The sequence below is a fragment of the Moschus berezovskii genome, chromosome 4 (assembly GCF_049115385.1).
Source record: "Moschus berezovskii isolate FMDL1 chromosome 4, NW_MosBer_1.0, whole genome shotgun sequence".
NCBI lineage: Eukaryota > Metazoa > Chordata > Mammalia > Artiodactyla > Moschidae > Moschus > Moschus berezovskii.
This window is the reverse complement of record NC_142463.1, coordinates 100,995,605-101,003,712: the sequence shown is the minus strand read 5'-3', so window position 1 is coordinate 101,003,712 and position 8,108 is coordinate 100,995,605.

Sequence of the window (8,108 nt, the reverse complement as noted above, 5' to 3'; positions counted from 1 at the left end):
ATTCAGTTTCTAGCCCTGAGGTCTTTGCAGAACTTTGAGGTTTTTGCAGTAACCAGTGTGAATACATATCTATGCTGTTGGGGCTCAGGGGGCCCACCTTCATGCATCTACAGCCCTGTTATGTTCAACTCCTCTTCATGTTCATAACAATCTTTGTTATATAATCCCTGGATGATGAGAAACGCTGAATGCCCTCACAGCCAACCTTCTAAGTACCCCACAGAGACAAGCATGGACAAATCTCCTTTTTAGGGGACAAGGAGGTCATAAATTTGACCACTATTGTATGGACAGCAAAGAAGGCTATTGGGTTACCAGATACCAGGTCCAATTTAAGAGTTGGACAGCAGGGCCAGGTGTCCTGTGGGCCGTGGTGGGCTGGCCTTGTGACCAGGATGCTGGTGAGACATGGAAAGGGGATGAAAAACCCCCCTTCTCAACAAGGGTTTCTATACCGCAGGCTCCTGGAATTGACTCATTCTGAATACTGAAAGCTGAATACTTTGATGGAATAACAAGATGTTCCTGATGTATGTCTCACCTGACAATGCCCAGACAATGGTTTCCTTGTCCATTGAAAGGACCTCAAACTCCAGAAGTCCTATTACTATTTGGGGGTGAGGTACAGAGTGCTACAAAACAGGAATTCCCTGTCCACACAAGTGGAGAGGGACTCTAGTCATGAAAAACTTCCCCCAACCCAATTAGGGCTCCTGGGAAGCCCAGCACTGGTTCGCAATCATGGTAGAGTTTGCTGCAGAACCAGGGGACTTCCTGTTGTGCTGGGTCCCCTCTGGCACAGGGCCTGGCCCAGCCTTGCAGAGGTTAGAGCCCAGAGTTAGTCATTCTCAGACCAATGCTCTTTCTAGCAAAGTACACAATCTGGAGTTTATGAATAATCATCACAGCCTGCTCGGCCCTCAACAACCAAGGAGGAACAGAACAGAACAGAAATGAGTGAGGGGGTCACGAGTGAAGAAAAAAGGTCAGTCACCCACCCCCTCACCTCTACGAATAGGACCATTTTGACCGCCATCACCCCTCATCTCCCTTGTTCCCCCAGCCTCCCTGTATCACTCCTGGCCCACCTTCCCCTTCATCCTGAAGCAGCTCTGTTCTCTGTCCTGTGCAGTGCTTAGTTGCTCAGTCATGTTGGACTCTTTGCAACCCTACGGACTGTAGCCCACCAGGCTCCTCTGTCCATGGAATTCTCCAGGCAAGAATACTGGAGTGGGTTGCCATGACCTCCTCCAGGGGATCTTCCCGACCCAGGGATCGAACCCAGGTCTCCCACATTGCAGGTGGTTTCTTTACCATCTGAGCCAAGACCCAGTAATTAGACTGATTGTGAAATGTGGCTTAGGAATGAGCCCGGGACAGGAAGGCATTGTCTAGAGAGTCAAATGGCAGACTCAGGATTTTTTGAGTCAGCAGAAGCAGGCCCACACAGATTAACAGGCCCATCTGGAAAGTAAAAGCATAGAGAATAAAGACATAAAAATGCCATCACTTAGTCTGGGTCAGGATGCGCCCACGAATCACAGCTGAGGGAGAAGAAAGAATAACCTGGTAAGGGCCTTCCCAGGGGAGACTGACCCCAGATCCCAGTGTCTTTATCAGGACCTCAGTGTCCTACTCCTAAGCCAAGTGTTCTCTCAAAAAGACTAGGCACTTTACTTTATACTTGAGGGCACGTTCTGTCCTTATAGCGTCAAGATATTAAGATATTCTCATTTCAGTCTTATCCTTATAGTGAGCTACCAAGTGAAAAATCTTGGTCCCTCAAGGTGAAGAAAACAAAGAGTGGTTTTTCTCGGCCTTTTCAGCACCTTAGTCTATTTCTAACACACACACACAAAGACAGAGGAAACAGAGAAAGTGGTAGAGAAGGAGGAGGAGGATGCAGAGAAGAAAAGATTTCACAGTGGGGCTGGGGGAGGAGGAGAAACGTACGAAGACCCATGACTGCTAATAAAGAACTCACTCTGGCGTTAAAAGGCCGTATACACTAGTAATGAGGGCACCCGCAATGACAGAGAAGGCGATGGGGTTTCAACAAAAACGAAGAGCAACTTGAGGGCTGAGAGCTCATTCAAAGAGCTTTCACCAGAGCCCCCAGCCTGAGAGCAGGGAAGAACTTCTGTCCTGAGGTAAAGAGGCCCACTGGGGACCTGGGGCCTGCGAGCAGGGATGGGAGTCGATAGGACTGGTCAGGCAAGGGCAGGCTTCCAGTGAGGTCCCAGGGAAGCCCCATGTCTTGAAATGTTCTTTGCCCTCAAGAGCCTGGGAAGAGAAGTGTTCCTCATGGCCACGAAGCCAGTGTGCTCAATCTTCTCCAGGAGGCATTTGGGGCACACCTTGTCCTGACAACTTCCTCGAACGGGAAAGAACCACACTGTGTGTCCACGGGAGGGAAAGCCAGTTGACCCCTTGAAGCAGCTGTACCTGACAAAGTCTAAATTGCTTCAGTTCAGTTCAGTCGCTCCATCGTGTCCGACTCTCCGCGACCCCATGAACCACAGCACGCCAGGCCTCCCTGTCCATCGCCAACTCCCGGAGTCCACTCAGACCCACGTCCATCGGGTCGGGGATGCCATCCAGCCGCCTCACTCTGCCGCCCCCGTCTCCTCCCGGCATCAGTCTCTCCAGTGAGTCAGCGCGTCGTCGCGTGAGGTCTGAGTCCTCCCGGCTCCTTTCTTCACTCAGTCTTGAGGAATGAGTGACAAAGGGTCATTCTTATCAATAAAAAGGAGATAGTTAGCAGAGGAAAGTTACCAAGGCTTGAATCAGTTCTCCTCTGGATCCCAAGCCTAGCCTGGGAAAAGACACTAGGCTCCATGGAGCTTGGAGCTGGCCCTGTGAGGTGCGTGGAGGGGAGCTCACATCCCAGATGTAGGCTCTGGGGGTGATGCAAACAAGGGAGGCTTTGGCCACTGGCATGTTTCTGGCAGAGTAAACCTGGAAATTCCAGGGTGAAAATATTGGTTTGGAGATAGTTCTCCCCAAGTTCCAGAGTTATTCACTTTAGTGGGAAGACCCTTCACCTAGGAATCAGGAGACCTGGTTGCCTCAGTTTCCCCACAGGCAAAATAAGGCCTGTCCTGCAGGACCTCTTAACTGGGGAGTGCATGGATTCACTCATGGGATTGTGAATTAGGGAGAAACATTACATCGTTATCTTTACCAGTCTCTAGTTGAAAGTTAGCATTTGCTTCCATTATGAATGTAGGCAACAAACCACATTAGAATTCACCATCAATAGAAATTATAGTTATTTACAAATCTCTTTAGAGTTGTCGTAAATTTTTTAATATGTCGTATATGCTCATCACTTCTGTAAAATTACAATTATTTATTTAGAATGATGCTACTTCTAAAGAAGCCCATACACTACTCTATCACACATTCTTCCAATGTTTGGACAACTGTTTTTATATAATTTGTTTCCTTTGTTATTCTATATATTTTATTTCATGAATTTTTAAACATTATTTTGAGAAGATCCACAGGCTTCACCAGACAACAGAAGTGTTCATAGTGCATTTATGTTAAGGTTGAGAAGCCCTGCTCTAGTGTGTTGAGACGGGTCAGAGTGGGAGGCCTGAGAAAGCAGACAAGTGATCCAAGGGTCTCCTGACTGAACTTTGGCTGACTTACAACTCTGCCTCTACTCTAAGGAAGTTGTGGTGACTGATGAAATCCTGTCTCTGGGCCTCACGCATTTTTTTCAATGTTGTGGGAAATCTGCAAACAGAGGTGTTTGTGAACTGGATTGCTAACCTTCCAGCTCCTCTGAGAGGCTAGGTCTGGGCTTTGGTAGAGGAGAGATTGGAGCCTCTTCCTTACAATCTTGTCCCAACCAATAACAGTCCACATATCCCAGAAAACCTTGGATACAGCTCACGTGCCATTTAATCATCACATTCCCATGATGCAGCTTGAAACACAAGAGGAATGTGAGCCTGATTTAGGAACGTGCCTTCCATCACAGGAAGCTTGCATCTCAATCCAGGACTCAGCCGTCTCCATTTGAAAAGGAGTCCATGCTCTGCTGGCTGTGGCTGAGGTCACTCCTTACTGAGAGTCCACAGGCCCTAGGCAGCCAAGGGAGTTTAGGAAACCCCGGGAAAAGGCCAAAAGGTGAGAGTGCCAGTTTGGTGCCAACGTAGTCAGCATCCATGTCTTTGCCCGCTCTGCTCTATGAGGGAGATAAGACTTGTCCCCACACACGTGGTGGACCCAGAATGTCCCGACATGCCGCCCCACCACTTTTCCTGCTATTTAGTGCCAGCTGCAACTCTAGTTGGAGAAGGAAATGGCAACCCACTCCAGTGTTCTTGCCTGGAGAATCCCAGGGACGGGGGAGCCTGGTGGGCTGCCGTCTATGCGGTCGCACAGAATCAGACACGACTGAAGTGACGCAGCAGCAGCAACTCTAATACAGGCTGTGACCCCAGGACCCATCAGGCGTAGAATTACATATCCCTACCCTAGATCTCTGCCTCTAGTTTAGGTTTTCCGGGGTGAACCCGAAAGCTCCACCCCGCGCCCAGCTCAGGGGGCCAAAGCCTGGGCTCAGGAAGGCTTCAACCGGAAGGCAGCGCCCTCTAGCGGTCAGAGTGCAGAACCAGCAGGGCTCCGCCTGCATCACACCAGAATGCTCACAAGCACCAAGGTGACTTACTCCAAGAGCATCCTTGTCCCACGGCCCCCGCCTACCCACAGCCCTCCATAACGGCTCAAGACAGACTTACTCGCTCTGCTCCAGCTCGCCCTGGGCACAACGAAGCCCGGTGACTCTTGTATCAGCTCCGGCATGCCTGCCAAACTTGTCTGCTGCTCTCTTCTTGGAAGCAGTCCCTACACTGCCCCCTCCTGTCCCGCTGCACCAGTCCCTTAGGAAACGCGCCTGGAAAAGGGATATGACCTTCTCAGTATCTCACAGCCAGCTAGTGCAGAGCCAGGTTGTTTATTCGTTAAGTCCTGTCGGACTCTTTTGCAACCTCACCGACAGTAGCCTCCCAGGCTCCCTTGTCCGTGGGAGGGGAGGGGACAGTATTCTCCCTGTCCCAGGCAAGAATACTGAAATAGGTTGCCATTTCCTTCCCCAGGGGATCTTCCCAACCCAGGGATCGAACCTGTGTCTTCTGCATTGTCAGACAGGTTCTTTACCACTGAGCCATCAGGAAAGCCCAGCGCAGAGCCAGGTCTGGAAGCCAAATCTCCCCTAGTCCAATCACCATGTACCCATAAGGCACCAGCAAACATCTATCAAGCCCTAATCACTGTCACCTTGAAGCCTTTCCAGATCCCTCATCTAGAATTTCTCCTTCCCTATTCCTTGATACACTTTACAACCTTATTATTGTTATCAGATCCCTTGTGTTGCAGCTATTCCTGAATGGCTGGATGGGTGGGAGAAAAGAGGCAAAGAAAATTCCAAGAGAAAGACATCATAACTTAGGAGTTAGACTCCTTGCTCCCCTATTTAGAAGCTGTGACTTTAAAGTGGTCACAATGCCTCTCTAAGCCTCCATTTGCTTTAGCTCAAATGACAAATTTTTAAATAACCATAATACCTCAGTGTCTGATAAGAACCAAACACAGGACTTCCCTGGTGGTCTAAGACGTTAAGAATCCACCTGCCAATTCATGGGGCATGGGTTCAACTCCTGGTTCAAGAAGATTCCACAGGCTGCGGAGCAACTAAAGCCCCTTCATCACAACTACCAAAGCCTGTGCACCCTAGAGCCAGTGCTCAGCAACAAGAGAAGCCACCACAATGAGAAGCCCACACATCACAACTAGAAAAAACCCACATAAAGCAACGAAGACCCAGTGCAGCCAAAAATTTTTTAATTTTTTAAATGTAACGTTAACAACACAGTCATGTATGTGTGTATGCTTGAGACACTGTAAATTCAATGTGAGGAACCATTAAAAAACATAATCATGGTTAACATTTTTTGAGCCCTTACTCTATGCCAGGTGCTATAACATGTAGTTTACACAGGTTGCTTTGTTTAACCCACACAACAAATATGGGAAGATAATATTATTATCACCATTTTATAGATCAATAAACTGATTTTCAGAAAGGTTTAAAAACTTGCCCAACATTATACAGCTAATAATTGTCCAAGCTAGATCACAAACCTGTCCTGATTCTACCAGCTGCATTTAACCACTAAAATAGTCTGTCTCTGCATTTTAGTTACCTCTCTGTGTCCAGTGTTGCCTGACACATCATAGGTGTTCAGGTTTGTCAAAGGTATTCATTTCTTAAGGACTTAGTGTAGTGCCTGTCCCAGGAGCCTAAGAAATTTACTTGTCACAGAAGTAAATTTTGGGATCAAGAGTTGAACACAAGCTGCTGGACTTAACCACATCCTTTGGTGGAAAGAATCACTGCAGTCCTCTTTATCTTTCTTTTCCAATCAGATAATGCTTGGTAATGAGACACAACAGGCTTCCTTGGTGGCTCAGTAGTAAAGAATTCACCTGCAAGGCGGGCCCAGCTTTGATCCCTGGGTTCAGGAAGATCCTCTCAAGAAGGGAATGGCTACCCACTCCAGTATTCTTGCCTGAAGAATTCCATGGACAGAGAAGCCTGGTGGGCTATAGTCCATAGGGTCCCAAAGAGTCATAACTGAATGACTAACATTACATTTTTAATATCCTGCTGAATTGGTTTGTTATTTTTTTCTTTTGTATTTCCAGGTGAATATTTAGTACTTTCACATGAATAAGTGAGATTGGTCTGTAGACCTTTATATGCTTTCTTTTAGGATTAGAAAGTGAAAAGTGAAAGTGTTAGTCACTCAATTGTGTCCAGCTCTTTGCAATCCCATGGATTGTAGCCTGCCAGGCTCCTCTGAGCCCACTCCAGTGTTCTTGCCTGGAGAATCCCAGGGACAGGGGAGCCTGGTAGGCTGCCGTCTATGGGGTCTCACAGAGTCAGACACGACTGAAGTGACTTAGCAGCAGCAAGGCTCCTCTGAAATGGAATCCTCCAGGCAAGAATACTGGAATGGGTTGCCATTTCCTTCTCCAGGGGATATTCCCCACCCAGGAATCAAACTCAGGTCTCCTGCATTACAGGTAGATTCTTTACCTTCTGAGTCACCAAGGAAGGTATTAGTAAAAAGAAATGAGATTTCTTCCTTTTTCTATGCTGCCAATTTGAATAGCATCAGAATCCAGAGTAGTGCTTTCTGAAAAGATAGTACCAAATAATATTCTCAATTTTTCCCATGGTTATTTGGCCTTTTGGGTTTTTTCCCTCTTTTTGACTCAGCTTTCGTTATTTGCATTTTATAGAAATTTATTTCTGTTTTCCTAACTTGTCAGTATAAAATGCTAGAAAAATACCCTTTATAAATTTTAATTCCTTTGATATTTATGATTTTTTATTCCTAATTTTTACTTTCTTTTTCCTTTTATTCAACTAGTTTATTTTTATTTTATTGTGTTCCCCACCCCCATAGGGCCATGAGCTGAAATTTAAAGGATAATTAAGAGTTTACAGGCAAAGAAAGAAAGGAAAGTATCTCTGGAGAAGTAAACATCATGGACAGAAATATGCAGCTGTAAAATAGCTTTGGAGTATTGAAGGGGACGACAGAAGATGAGATGGTTGGATGGCATCATCAACTCAAAGGACATGAGTTTGGGTAAACTCCGGGAGTTGGTGATGGACAGGGAGGCCTGGTATGCTGCAGTCCCTGGGGTCGCCAAGAGTCGGATGACTGAGTGACTGAACTGAACTTGGCTACATCATCATGATAAGGGTAGGACAGTGAGCAGGTACTAGACTTTGAAGAAATCTCACCAATGAGTACTATTCCACTGTCACCTCATTCTTGCAGCATACCCTCAAGAGCCAAAGGCCTTATGAGGACATCCTATTAGTCCAATTCCATCTTTCAGAGGGTGGGGAAAAGGTGTATCTGGTCTTTTGGGCTCCTGGAAGCAAATCGGGGCTCTGCCTTCTACCAACACTCTCACAGGGAGATAATGAGGGGAGAAAGGAGGATGCAGCTGGTTCCATCAAAAGACACTACTGAGTAGCCAGAGGAATGACAAACATCCACTACATGGAGTCACTG